Source organism: Esox lucius, chromosome 11 (genome assembly GCF_011004845.1).
Source record: "Esox lucius isolate fEsoLuc1 chromosome 11, fEsoLuc1.pri, whole genome shotgun sequence".
Taxonomy (NCBI): Eukaryota; Metazoa; Chordata; class Actinopteri; order Esociformes; family Esocidae; genus Esox; species Esox lucius.
The window spans coordinates 72,764-86,602 of NC_047579.1; positions in this window are offsets into that span (position 1 = coordinate 72,764).

The following is a 13,839-nucleotide window of genomic DNA, read 5'->3' on the forward strand; positions in this document are numbered from 1 at the left end:
GAGCAAACAACAATAGTGTTGAATTACAGTGGCTAGGAAAAACTCCTAAGAAGGTCTAATTTTAGGAAGAAACCTAGAGAGGACCCAGGCTCAGAGGGGTGACCAGTCCTCTTCTGGCTGTGCCGGGTGAGATATTAAGAGTCCAATTGGAATAATAAATAAATTTCTCTTGGCTAAATCCAGAGTATATTTGATTTTAGACTAGGTCAGAAGTATGACCAAGTGGTACATTCTTAAATGTAGCCTGTCCTTTACGTTCTGATTGTTTTCACCTGCCTGTTTGCCTACCTGTGTATGACCATTGCTTCCCGGTGACCACGATTCCTGCCTCATTCTACGTATGAATCCACACCTTTGTCGGACTGAGTAGTCGTTACATTCAGTGCCAGTGGAATGGCAATTTATAATTTTTGGTGTATGCCACAAGTTTCAAGCAATCCCATACCAACCAATCGCCTTCTGTGAGGCGGGCCTTCCTCCTTGGCTTAATTTGAGAAAGCGCATTTTACCTGGAAGATATACAGCCCTGGAAAATTATCAGTTTCTCTGGTTTTACTATTCATAGTTATGTGTTTGATTAAAATGAACATTTGTTTTATTCTATAAACTACTGACAACATTACTCTTAAATTCCAAATAAAACTATTTAAATATTTATTTGTAGAAAACAACAACTGGTCAAAATAACCAAACATAGATTTTCATAACCAAACAAAAATTATTCATATTTATTATTCAACAACAAAATACTAATGTTTTAACTTAGGAAGAGTTCAGAAATCAATATTAGATGGAATAACCCTGATTTTTAATCACAGCTTTCATGTGTCTTGGCATGCCCTCCACCAGTCGTCACAATGCTGTTGGGTGACTTTATGCCACTCCTGGCACAACATTTCAACTAGCTTAGCTTTGTTTGATGACATTCATCTTCCTCTTGATCAAATTCCAGAGGTTTTCAATGGGATTCAGGTCTGGAGATTGGGCTGGACATGACAGGGTCTTAATCTGGTGATCCTCCATCCACACCTTAGTTGACCTGGCTGTGTGGCATGGAGCATTGTCCTGCTGGAAAAACCAATTCTCAGAGTTGGGTAACATTGTCAGAGCAGAAGGAAGCAGGTGATCTTAGAGGATAACCTTGTACTTGGCTTGATTCATGCGTCCTTCAAAGATAAATCTGCCCGATTCCAGCCTTGCTGAACCATCCCCAGATCATCACCAATCCTTCACCAAATTTCACAGTGGGTGTGAGACACTGGCTTTTAGGCCTCTCTAGGTCTCCATCTAACCATTTGACGACTAGGTGTTGGGCAAAGCTCATTCGAATGAGTTGATGGTCATCTCGGTCAGTAGACAGTCATTTTCACCCTCTGCCAGTCTGTAGCTTTGTTGTCCCCAATGTCTGTTGCTTGACCTCTTTGAAATTTTCAGGATAGAAGCAACCTGACACTCACTGTATCCCTCTGCCAGTAAAGCCAGAATTGAACTCCTCTCTTCCTCACTCAAAGCTAGTCTTTTCAACTCCTTTGTCATGCTGAGTAGTTAAAAAAATAAAAATAATACCTTTGAGGTACTACACATGCACAGTTTTTACATCGTACAGCGGAGAGCCATCTGATACCCTGTCGATACCAGCTCCGCCCGACACTCAGACATGCGTTCCACTGAGTATTTATACCCACGTAAAAACACTGCAGGGTGCCTCGCAGGAGCAAAAATGGAACAGCCATCTTGTCAGATGGGAATAAACCTACTGGGCGGCGCATCACTCATACAGTGCTCTCAGACTGAGTATTTATTCCCACCAAACACACCATGGGGTGCCTCGAAGGAGCAAAATGGACCAGCCATTTTGTCAGGTGAGAATAAACCTACTTAGCGGCGCATCACCCATATGAACACTCACAGACCTAGCACTCATTCTCACATAACACTCCGCAAGGTGCTTTGCTGGAGGAAGATGGACCAGCCATCTTGTTAGGTGAGAATAAACCTACTCGGCGGCGCAGCACCCATACATTGCCCTTAGAAACAACACTACCACCTGATGCCACCAGGTGAGAGCCAGAGCAAGATGCACCAGCCATCTAGGTGGAATACCCAATTTGATGACCCCGACTGAATCAGTCCCCCAACACTCGACAAGCCCAAGTGCTTGCACATGACCTGTCGCCACAAGCCCCCACCCCCCAATGTAGTCATTGAATGATACCCAATGGACCCGGACTCTGACGGGCAGCTAGACCTCCTCAAGCTGTGCTAGGTGATGAGTAGAGAGAACACGCTTTCGGCCACAGCAACAGGTAGCATGGACGATGACCAGCAGGTCAAGACATGCAGACAGGTATGGCCACTGTCTTTGCAGGAATCCAGATTGACTGCACTGCCAGAATTGGGTAGCAACCAGCAGAAACTTGAGCTTAACATGAGTATGAACACAGAGACAACTCCCGACATCAGTGGAGCGGGAAGATCAGGGATGACAACCAGAATGCGTCATCGGCTTGTCAGCAATGAAGTAGGACAGGCGATCCTGGCCACCAGCCAATGCCTTCATCGCAGGTAGAGACATGAAACCAAAAGAACAAAAGCATCAACCAGTATTAGTGAAAGGACTAAATGTGAAATGCAAAAGAGAACGACATGCAGAGCAACGATAGACCACGATTGCTATAACGTCGGTGCAGCCGACCACACTGACAGGAACCTGCTTCGGCCTTGGTGTAGCATACCACAGCCAGAATCCGTTCACAGAACTGAAGGCACCAACCGAAGCAACTGCAGTAGGTAGCACATCATAAATGAAACACAGTCCTACAATACGGTCAATTCCACTAGACATAAATGACAAAGTGAATACTATGCACCATTGCAGCCCCCCGTGACAAGAGTCCCACAAAATAAAAGGCGACAATACCTGACATTCTAATAATATCCCGTTCTAATAATAAGCGTTGCTGACCAATTATCACTCGGTCTTCCTGGCTGAACTGGCAATGCTACTTTGTTGTTTGTTTGTGGGTCTTTCTGTCTAAAGTTGTCTTCAGCAAGTGATATGCATCCTTGATCGGGTTGAGATCAGGTGATTGACTTGGCTATGCAGAATATTCTACTTTTTTGCCATAAAAAACTCCTGGGTTGCTTTCTCAGTATGTTTTGGGTCATTGTCCATCTGTAAAGTGAAGCGCCATCCAATCAACTTTGCTGAATTTGGCTGAATCTGAGCAGATAACATATCCCTATATCATCAATAAACACTAGTGACGCAGTGCCATTGGAAGCCATGCATGGCCATGCCATGACACTGCCTCCACCGTGTTTTACTGACTACCTACTGTATGCTTCAGATCATTTGCCAATTCAAGCCTACTTTTTTCTTCCTGTCATTCTGGTACAGGATGATCTTAGTTTATCTGTCCAAAGAATGCTGTTTCAGAACTGGGTTGGATTTTTTTGAAGTTTTTTGGCAAACTCAAATCCATTATTGAGGCTTATGAATGGTTTGCACCTTGTGGTGAACCCTCTGTATTTGCTCTTCTCTTCATGGTAGACTTGGATAATTATATGCTTACCTCCTGGAGAGTGTTCTTCAGTTAGCTTCATAGAAAGGATCCTAATCTTCCATGGATGTCCAGGCCTTTTTGTGTTGCAGACCTCACCAGTTTGTTCTATTTTTCTCAGAAAGTACCCAACTGTTGATCTGGCCACTCCTAATGTTCCTGCTATCTCTGATGGAATTTTTTTTGCAGCCTAAAGATGGCCTGTTTCACTTGCGTTGAGAGCTCCTTTGATTACATGATGTGGGTTTACAGCAACAGCTTCCATATGCGAATGCCACACCTGGAATCAACTCCAGACCTTTTACCCGCTTAACTGATGAATAAATAACAAAGGAATTGCCCACACCTGCCCATGAAACAGCTTTTGAGTCAATTGTCCAATTACTTTTGGTCCCTTAAAAAAAAGGGGGCTACATATTAAGGAGCTGTAATTCCTAAACCCTTCCTCCAAATTGGATGTGAATACCCTCAAATTAAATCTGAGAGACTGCACTTTAAGCCCATATCCAGTATTTAACTGTAACCTTAATATATTCTGGTAAACAGTGTTATACAAGCTATCCATGTTTTTAGTATTATAATGAATGGAAAATCTAAATACAAATTACATATTTCTCAGGCATTTATTTTGTCAATGTATCGAAACCGTGCAGAACCGTGACACCACTGTACCATATCATACCGAACCGTGAGTTTTGTGAACCGTATCACTCCTAAGATAGTGTCAACATTTTAATTTTTTGTCTGATATGGATTTACAGTAATAGAATTAGGCTTACATTTATGTAGTGATTTTTTTGACTTATTATAATTTTTCATATTCTCAACACGAGGTGAGATCGAGATGGATAATTGGCCTTTCCATTGAGTGATTAATCAGTAAGGCCTCAGCCCTTTACTCTGCTATGACTCCAAATGTGAAATAAAAAGTGAAAAATGTCCAGGTTGTGTTCGTCTGTACATAATAAGATATTGGTTTGGTATGCATGAGAATTTTGAGTAAGACACTTTGTCGGTCGATATCTAGTAATGACTGACAGTATCCTAAGTTGCCTAACACACACACACAGATAAAGTCAGCTTTTGTTTGAAATTAAATACTTTATTTTTATGGATAGAAGCAGATGTGATGCCATTGGGAACATATTGGAAATAACATTATTAAAGACAGGCAACTCTCTGCATGTCATAGAAATGTTTTTGCATTAAACAATTTGTTAAACTAAGTCATATTTGAAGAAAATTATTTTCTGAATAGGATTCCATTTTCTGAATGGGATTTCTCTTGAAATAATGATTATAAACACTTCCTGGCCAGATAGAAATCTGAAATGGGACTTCTTACACAATGGTGGTAATTGAAATGGTAATATATGCTAATAATCATCCTATGGGTGGAGTTTGTCAAGATTACATTTATGTGTACATGTCATTGCACTTGTTGTGGAAATTCTTGCACTGATGTATACTTGGTCGCCCTATACATGTATAAATGGGTTACTAGTTAAAGATGCCGAGAGGGATCTGGTGTTTGCCTAAGAGACATCCTTGACCGGCACCAGCGGATTAGAGGGTTACTCGTAAATCTGTATAACCCTTTAATGTCTATCTGTGGATTGTCCAGACATTGTTACTCCTCAGGAGTTGAGAAGGATAAGGTGGGGGGACAGCCCGCCCTTTGGGCAAAAACCTATGTGTTGTATTGACAAGACAGATGGGCAACAACTTACCACACCCCTTTTTCTCTGTAATAAATACTGTTGAATGACCTGTATTAAGTTAGAGACTCCTCGGACGATTATGTTTGTAAGCGTTTGACACGTCCCTCTTATTTGCAAATAATGAATAAACTGTTAAATTGTGCCAAGATAATTTTGTCTCTGTTTCTTACTCCTTTAAGAGTGTCGATCGATGGAATTACCATCACACACTAAATAAATATACTAACTCATAGTTCATGTCATAGACTTATTACTGCACTAAGTATTTCTTTTAAATTTGTAACATGTACACAACCCATTGTTCCTATTGCACATCCACTGTGAAACACAATGGCCAGCAGATCTCCAGTTATATTATTTGAAGCAGTTACCAATAATGGACACTAAAGGGGCATCTTTACCACACTGGCCTTCATAAGATTTGTTTCTCTTGAGGTGGAATCCCCCTCAAGGAGTTGGGGAAAGGAGTGGGGTTGAATTGAGCTTGAGAATTTCTGTCTGGGAAAACCCTGGAAAAATGACTGACACTGCATGAAAAGGCTGTTTCAGAATGTGTCCATATAAGTAAAAATATTATCTAATGATGATAAGTAAAAGGCCAGTACACTGCAAAACATATCTGTATTATCAAGTATATTTAACTTGCTTTCAGTTTAAAATAATCAAACCATCCTTACAATAAGGTAGATTTGTCTTAACAAGCTAGAATATACTGCTTGTTTTTAGAAAATATGCCTTGAGTATTGTGTAATTGTTCTGGTTGGCAGTTTTACAGCCATTTGCAGATTATTTCACTTATTTCAAGCAAATATCTCCTTTTTTTTATTGTCTTGTTCCATTAGCAATTTATTTTTGCAGTGTACAGAGAAGTCGCAATACAGAAAGATTATAACCAGTCATATGAAGTCAGGTATTTCTGGTAACTCCTCCATCTTTGCCCATGCAAATTAGCTCTTAACACGTCTTTCGTCCTCATTCTAATTACACCAGTTACACTCAGCAGGCAACCTACTGTTAAAAAGCAGAATACTTAAAGTGTATTATTTTGGAACCACAAAATATTATTCAAATAGTTCAGTGAGTGGAAAGGGACCCACTTATTTCAAAATGGTGTATACTTGTATATAATATATTTTAAATACAATAATTACGTCAATTTTAACACCTTGAATTATATTTAGTGGATTACATACATTACGTTTAAAATAGTATTGAAATATAATCTGAGTCCCTTTCAAAGTGGAAAGTTTAAACAGGAATTATTGATTATACGGTTAAGAAAACATTTCTTTTTGTTTTTGGAAGACCGTGCCAATTTGAATAGGGTGATTAATTGACTGTTGTTCCCATTTAAGAGAAAGTTTATTGATTAGGACATGAAATAACATTTTATATTTAAATAACCACCTTTAACTAAATATACAGTTGCGCTCATAAGTTTGCATACCCTGGCAAATTGTGTAATTTTGGCATTAACTTATATTACTGATCATGCAAAGGAAATATATATTTTATTTAAGGAAATGATAATATGAAGCCATTTATTATCACATAGTTGTTTGGCTCCGTTTTAAATCATAATCATAACAGAAATCACCCAAAAGGACCGGATCAAAAGTTAACATACCCTTAAATGTTTGGCCTTGTTAGACACACAAGATGACACAAGATGTAAATGGCAATTAAAGGTTAATTTCCCACACCTGTGTCTTTTTAAATTGCAATTACTGTCTGTGGAATATAGCAGTCAATGTGTTTGTTATATTGAACTGCCACCTTAACGTGGTGGAGGGGTTTGAGTACCCGAGTGACCCTAGGAGCTATGTTGTCTGGGGCTATATGCCCCTGGTAGGGTCTCCCAAGGCAAACAGGTCCTAGGCAATGGGTCAGACTAAGAGCGGTTCAAAACCCCTTAATGATGAGAAAAATGTTGAGGTCCGTGCCAGGCCCGGAGTTGGGGCTCGTACGCGAGTGCCTGCTGGCCGGGCCTTTCCCCATGGTCAGCCCGAAGGAGCAACATGGGGCCGCCTTCCCTTGGGCTCACCAACCACAGGAGGGACCATAAGGGGCCGGTGCAGAGAGGATCGGGCGGGAGTCGAATGCGGGAGCCTGAGATCGTGCGTGAGGTAGAGAGGTTTCGACTAGAGGTAGTTGGGATCACCTCTACGCACGGCTTGGGCTCTGGAACCACACTCCTTGAGAGAGGATGGACTATTCACCACTCTGGAGTTGCCCATGGTGAGAGGCGGCGGGCTGGTGTGGGTTTGCTTATAGCTCCCCAGCTCTGCCGCCATGTGTTGGAGTTTACCCCGGTGAACGAGAGGGTTGTTTCCCTGCGCCTACGGGTCGGGGATAGGTCTCTCACTGTTGTTTGTGCCTACGGGCCGAACGGCAGTGCAGAGTACCCGAACTTCTTGGAGTCTCTGGGAGGGGTGCTGGAAAGTGCTCCGACTGGGGACTCCATTGTTCTACTGGGGGACTTCAACGCCCACGTTGGCAATGACAGTGACATCTGGAGGGGCGTGATAGGTAGGAATGGCCGCCCTGATCTGAACCTGAGCAGTGTTTAGTTATTGGACTTCTGTGCTAGTCACAGTTTGTCCATAACGAACACCATGTTCAAGCATAAGGGTGTCCATCAGTGGACATGGCACCAGAACACCCTAGGCCGCAGGTCGATGATCGACTTTGTTGTCGTTTCATCTGACCTGCGGCCGTATGTCTTGGACACTCGGGTGAAGAGAGGGGCGGAGCTGTCAACTGATCACCACTTGGTGGTGAGTTGGATCCGATGGTGGGGGAGGAAGCTGGACAGACATCAGGTGTTTCAATATTCTAATTGATATTTGTTTAAATTGAATTAAACATAATGAATAGGAGCCCCCTGTGTGTATAAATAATAAGCCTTGCGATACAGCTGAGTCATTGCAGCCAGGAGTTGAATGAGGTCTCGTTATAGCAACAGTGCCTGGGGATCCTGCAAAGACCAAGCTGTGAAAATTGGCTCAGCACCACATGGTATAGAGGAGTGACTGTAGGACATGGCTGCTGGCGTCTAGGCACACTCTCTTGGAGAAATATTTCTGGTTGAATGAGCAGTATGATGAGACACAGAACGGCTTGGTCTCAATCTCTCGTGTGCCCGCTGTGTTGTTCCAATGAGGCCTTCATCATCATCTTCAAATACAAATTGCACACATTTTGGCAACATATCACAACTCTTAATTGGGCCACAATTGGCTTGCTGTAATAAATTCTGAATGATATATCATGCTTGGCTCATACAGCATCGGCTATATTAGAGCCAGCCGTGCCTTAGTTGGCGCAAGTAGCCCGGAATTGGTTACTATCTGGAATACAATAATTATAACGTGAAATATGTTTAAAAACAGTAGAAAAAATTTAAGGGGATGTTTGAAAAAACAAGAGAGTTCATTACATCTGAGCTCAAACACCCAAATGTGAGGGTCTGGCTCAACTGTATTCACACTGCATGCTGAAAAGGGAAGACATTCTAACCTATCTTGCCAACCCTAGAGTGATCTGATACAGGCCAGCACATTATTTTGGCCTTATTAGTCAACCATGAGGACTTCTCATTGCTGACATTGACCCCCTCTAATAGTTTTACAGTATGATATGTGACCTGGAAAATAACGTGAACATAAACTGAACCCAGCTTGATTGTTTTGTGGATCCATGCCACAGCATGTGACATTTTAAATCTATATTTAGATGTCAATGGCTGTAAAATATTTTATGTATTAAATCATCTGACAAATATTAAATACAGCAGATGTAGTTAATGGTGGTAAAACTTTACCACTTGAACAATTTGTGCAGGAGAATCTAACTTTTGTTATAATTTATTATCTCCAATCTGACTCCATATTGTTTGTCATTATATGTTATCGTGAGTAACCATAACATGCAGGTAGGGTCTAGTGAAATTTGGCTACAACAACGAAAACAAAGAAACTGCCATGACAAACAATTATCATCATCCAGAGCTAGCCATTTGGTTTCACTGAATTCATCATCTAGCAAACATTTACCTGTAACAAACAAGACATAACATACAGCACTGAAAAATCTTTGCAATGTTGTCCCTTTATGGGACACAATAAAAGGCCAAACAACAATGTAATTGATCCAATAAATGTAATTTTACTACTTTGTTCATTGGTCTGTCATCACACCTTATTTGTCTGTGTGGGTGGGGCTACTTTAACCCAGCACCCTTTGTAAACTCAGAGGAGAAGGCAATTGGGCTCATTGATGTGAGATTAGGATCTCCCACTGAGACCAGACAACACGGCACCTTTACAGACTTTCTAAAACACATCTTTCATTACACTACAAAGATGCTGGGTGTCTCTGTAAAGCACTTGTGACAACTGCTGTTGTAAAAAGGTCTATATAAATACATTTGATTGATTGATTGGGATGTCTCCAGCAAAAGGCTCTGCCATCATTCTTCCCACATGTACAATAAAATTGTAACGTTGACAATTCACACAATTCCTTCAAGACTTCTGGCTGTAAATTATCACTTGCTATTGCAGGTCTGGAGCTTAGAGAAACATGTCCCTTCAAATACAAAAACGCAGGTCATATATCATATTAAATTCAGTTATGATAATTAAAAATAAATGTAATGTCATGAACTTAATTCTGCATGGTGCGAATGCCTAGCCAGGCTCTATCTGTTGCATGTATTAATAACTACAGTAGATATTTGATTTGATGCCTAAATGCTTTTCTTGTAGATTTTAAATAACTATTTTTATTTGGTGATAAATTAGGCTCAGCAAGACATGATGTGACGGGCAAGTCTGTTACATGCAAGAGGTGAGAAGATTCGGATGTGTTTCTAAATTAAATAATGCCTTCGTTATTTAACCGAGCAAAAACCAGGTTGTGAATCGATTTCAATCTTCAATGCGGAACTTGCTAAAGGCATTTAACTGCAAGAGAAGATAAACCACAGAACCACATGAATAACGTTAAAAAGATAAACGAAGAAACGTCATAGACAACAAACATCAAATCCCACTAAATACAGCATGATACATACTATATGAATACATTTGTTGGCATCAGCTGGTGCATTGACTGTACAGCAGCTTGTTTATTTTTTATTTCTAGTAGTGAGGTGTAATGGAAGTGTCAAGCTTAAAGATATTTTGCATACATGAAGTTGTTGATATGAATTATTGTCACTAAAAGCAACTAAATAAGGTCAGAAGAGCAAAGATTTCCTTCCACACAGTGCTTTCTCTGAAAACATTAATGGGAAAGAGTTTGGAAAGCATCAAAAACATTATTAATCCCTTAGACCTAACACATCAAGTTAAAGGGCCAACCAGAGTGACTTGATCTTCTAAGACACAATTTGAACTTGAGTTCAGCAATGAACCAGAGATACAGTGAGGGAAAAATTATTTGGTCCCCCTGCTGATTTTGTACGTTTGTCCACTGATAAAGAAATTATCAGTCTGTCATTTTAATGGTAGGTTTATTTGAACATTGAGAGACAGAATAACAACAATAAGATCCAGAAAATGTGTCTTTCATAGCATTAATACCATACATTTGTCTGGCGTTCGTATGTTATTTTACGTTTTAACCCTTTGACGTGTACGATCACACCCGTGTGATCAGGCTAGAGTGGTCCCTGAAGCGTACGATCACACTGGGGTGATTAGAACGTATAGTTTAGAACACACCATTAGCACGCCTAGGTACAAGTAACGTAACAATGGCTAGTCAGGCCGCGCTGTTATTTTCTCACATTATGATATTAACCAGGTAGCAACCATTCAAATCGGGATGAGAAATTTTACTTACGTACCAACAGACGGCCGACACTAATACACAAAAACGAATTATATTAGCGACTACTATAGAGCATCTTAACATTTCCTGGAAGAGCTGACAACCGATCAAAACCATTGTAAAAACCTTCTAGAAGTTACGTTACCCATTGTGGGCGCCGCTACACTTTTTATATAGTTTATTAATTTTCACTGCACTGAATTACAGGTCACGCTTTGTTAGCTAGCGGTTAGCTGACATTTGCTAGCGGTTAGCTGACATTTTCTAGCTAGCTACAGTTACACATCAACCAGCTTTTGCAGCTCTTTGAATTCGAGTCAACAAGAGAAGCTTGTAATGCAATGTATGTAGTGTACCTTACCTGGCAAGGTGACTGTTCAAATGCTGGAACTCTAAGTGAGTACTGAACTCACGCACAAAAAAACTCTGGGGAATATCGTTAAGGAATATTTGAAACTCACGCGTGAAAAGGTTACTAGCGTTCGTAACATTTGATACGTTGTAATAGCGTTCGTAAGATATGTTACGTTTGAACAATTTCGTTATGTATTATATGTTTTGGTGGCGCATTGTAATGTAATGTAACGTAACGTCACAAAATCGGGTGTCATGGATTTACATAAAATAGTCTACGTAGTGTCCTGAGACCAGGTTGGGAATACCCATCCACGACCCATTTTTTATGCCCTGGCTGAGGGAAGGAGGAACTCATCCAAGATTTGACAGTACATGGCCAAGCACATCGTCACTTTGATGTGGTGAAGTTGTCCTATCCCCTTAGCAGAAGAACACCCCCAAAGCATAATGTTTCCACTTCCATGTTTGACGGTGGGGATGGTGTTCTTGGGGTCATAGGCAGCATTCCTCCTCTAAACTAGCCAGTTCAATTGATGCCAAAGAGATTGATTTTGGTCTCATCTGACCACAACACTTTCACCCAGTTTTCCTCTGAATCATTCAGATGTTCATTGGCAAACCTCAGACGGTCCTTTCTTGAGAAAGGGGACCTTGCGGGCACTGCAGGATTTCAGTTCTTCACGGCGTAGTGTGTTACCAATTGTTTTCTTGGTGACTATAGTCCCAGCTGCCATGAAATCATTGACAAGATCCTCCCGTGTAATTCTGGTCTGATTCCTCACCGTTCTCATGATCATTGCAACTCCACAAGGTGAGATCTTGCATGGAGCCCCAGATCGAGGGAGACTGACAGTTCTTTTGTGTTTCTTCCATTTGCGACTGTTGTCACCTTCTCACCAAGCTGCATGGCGATGGTCTTGTAGCCCATTCCAGCCTTGTGTTGGTTTACAATCTTGTCCCTGACATCCTTGGACAGCTCTTTGGTCTTGGCCATGGTGGAGCGTTTGGAATCTGATTGATTGCTTCTGTGGACAGGTGTCTTTTATACAGGTAACAAGCTGAGATTAGGAGCACTCCCTTTAAGAGTGTGCTCCTAATCTCAGCTCGTTACCTGTATAAAAGACACTTGGGAGCCAGAAATCTTTCTGATTGAAAGGGGATACTTATTTCACTCATTAAAATGCAAATCAATTTATAAAATTTTTTAAAGGAGTTTTTCTGGATTTTCTTTGTTGTTATTCTGTCTCTCACTGTTCAAATAAACCTACCATTAAAATTAAAGACTGATAATTTCTTTGTCAGTGGGCAAACGTACAAAATCCGCAGGGGATAAAAAAAGAAAATTCCCTCTCTGTAGCAACTACATTTTTCAATATGGTTACTGGGCTGTCTGACCACAATCTCACTCTTATAGTCAGATAGCAGTTTACAACAGGTTTAACTGGTCTATTTTTAGGAAACCAAATTGGTTCAAAATGCTAAGTTGAACTTAATACTTTAGAAAATGCAATCAAGGATATTTTTTAACTACACTGATCTCTACAAATGTGTCCACATTTTCTTTACATGCATGACATTTTTGTTTACAAGGGCAGATACCCGGTCAGAAAAAATGACACAAAGCACACCGTCAAAGCAACCAAAGGTAGAAGGACAAGAATGGGAATGTCCATTGGAGTGGAGTGGCCGAATCAGAGCCCCGACCTAAATCCCATAGTGGGAATCTGTGGATTGACTTGAACAGTCCATAAGTGATATTTGACTGAGCTTGAACAATTCTGCAAGGAAGAATGGGCAAATATTGCACAGTCTAGGTGTGCAAAGTTAGTAGAGATGTATTCAGAGACTCATGGCTGAAATTCAAGCAAAAGTTGGTTCAAACAACTATTAACTCAGGGGGTGTTCAGTTATCCAAATAGGGCATTTTACTGTTTGAATTTTTAGACTTTTTTCATTTTTTTCACAGAAAAGTATTTCATATTTTAATTTTAGGCTGCAAAGCAAGAAAAGGCGAACATTTTGAAAGGGAGTCACAGCAAACCAAAGTGCACCAAAGGCACTGATGTTTGTGAAGTTTGCAGCAGTAATAAAACACAAGGCTGCAAGATAGAATCCAGAGGTCACATTTATCATAATAGCTCTGACATAAAAGTGACTTGCACAATTTCATTCTTACGCATATAAAATCATTTTAATTTTCAGATTGTTTACTCACTCTATAATGTATGTTTTAAATGACAGATTTTAATCTAAACAAATTAAAAGGTTTTTGTTAGTGGGCCGTTCTATCACAGAACCGTCCAAGGTAAATATTTTGAAATCACCCAAACCTACATTTTGTGATCCAGTGAATAGTATAT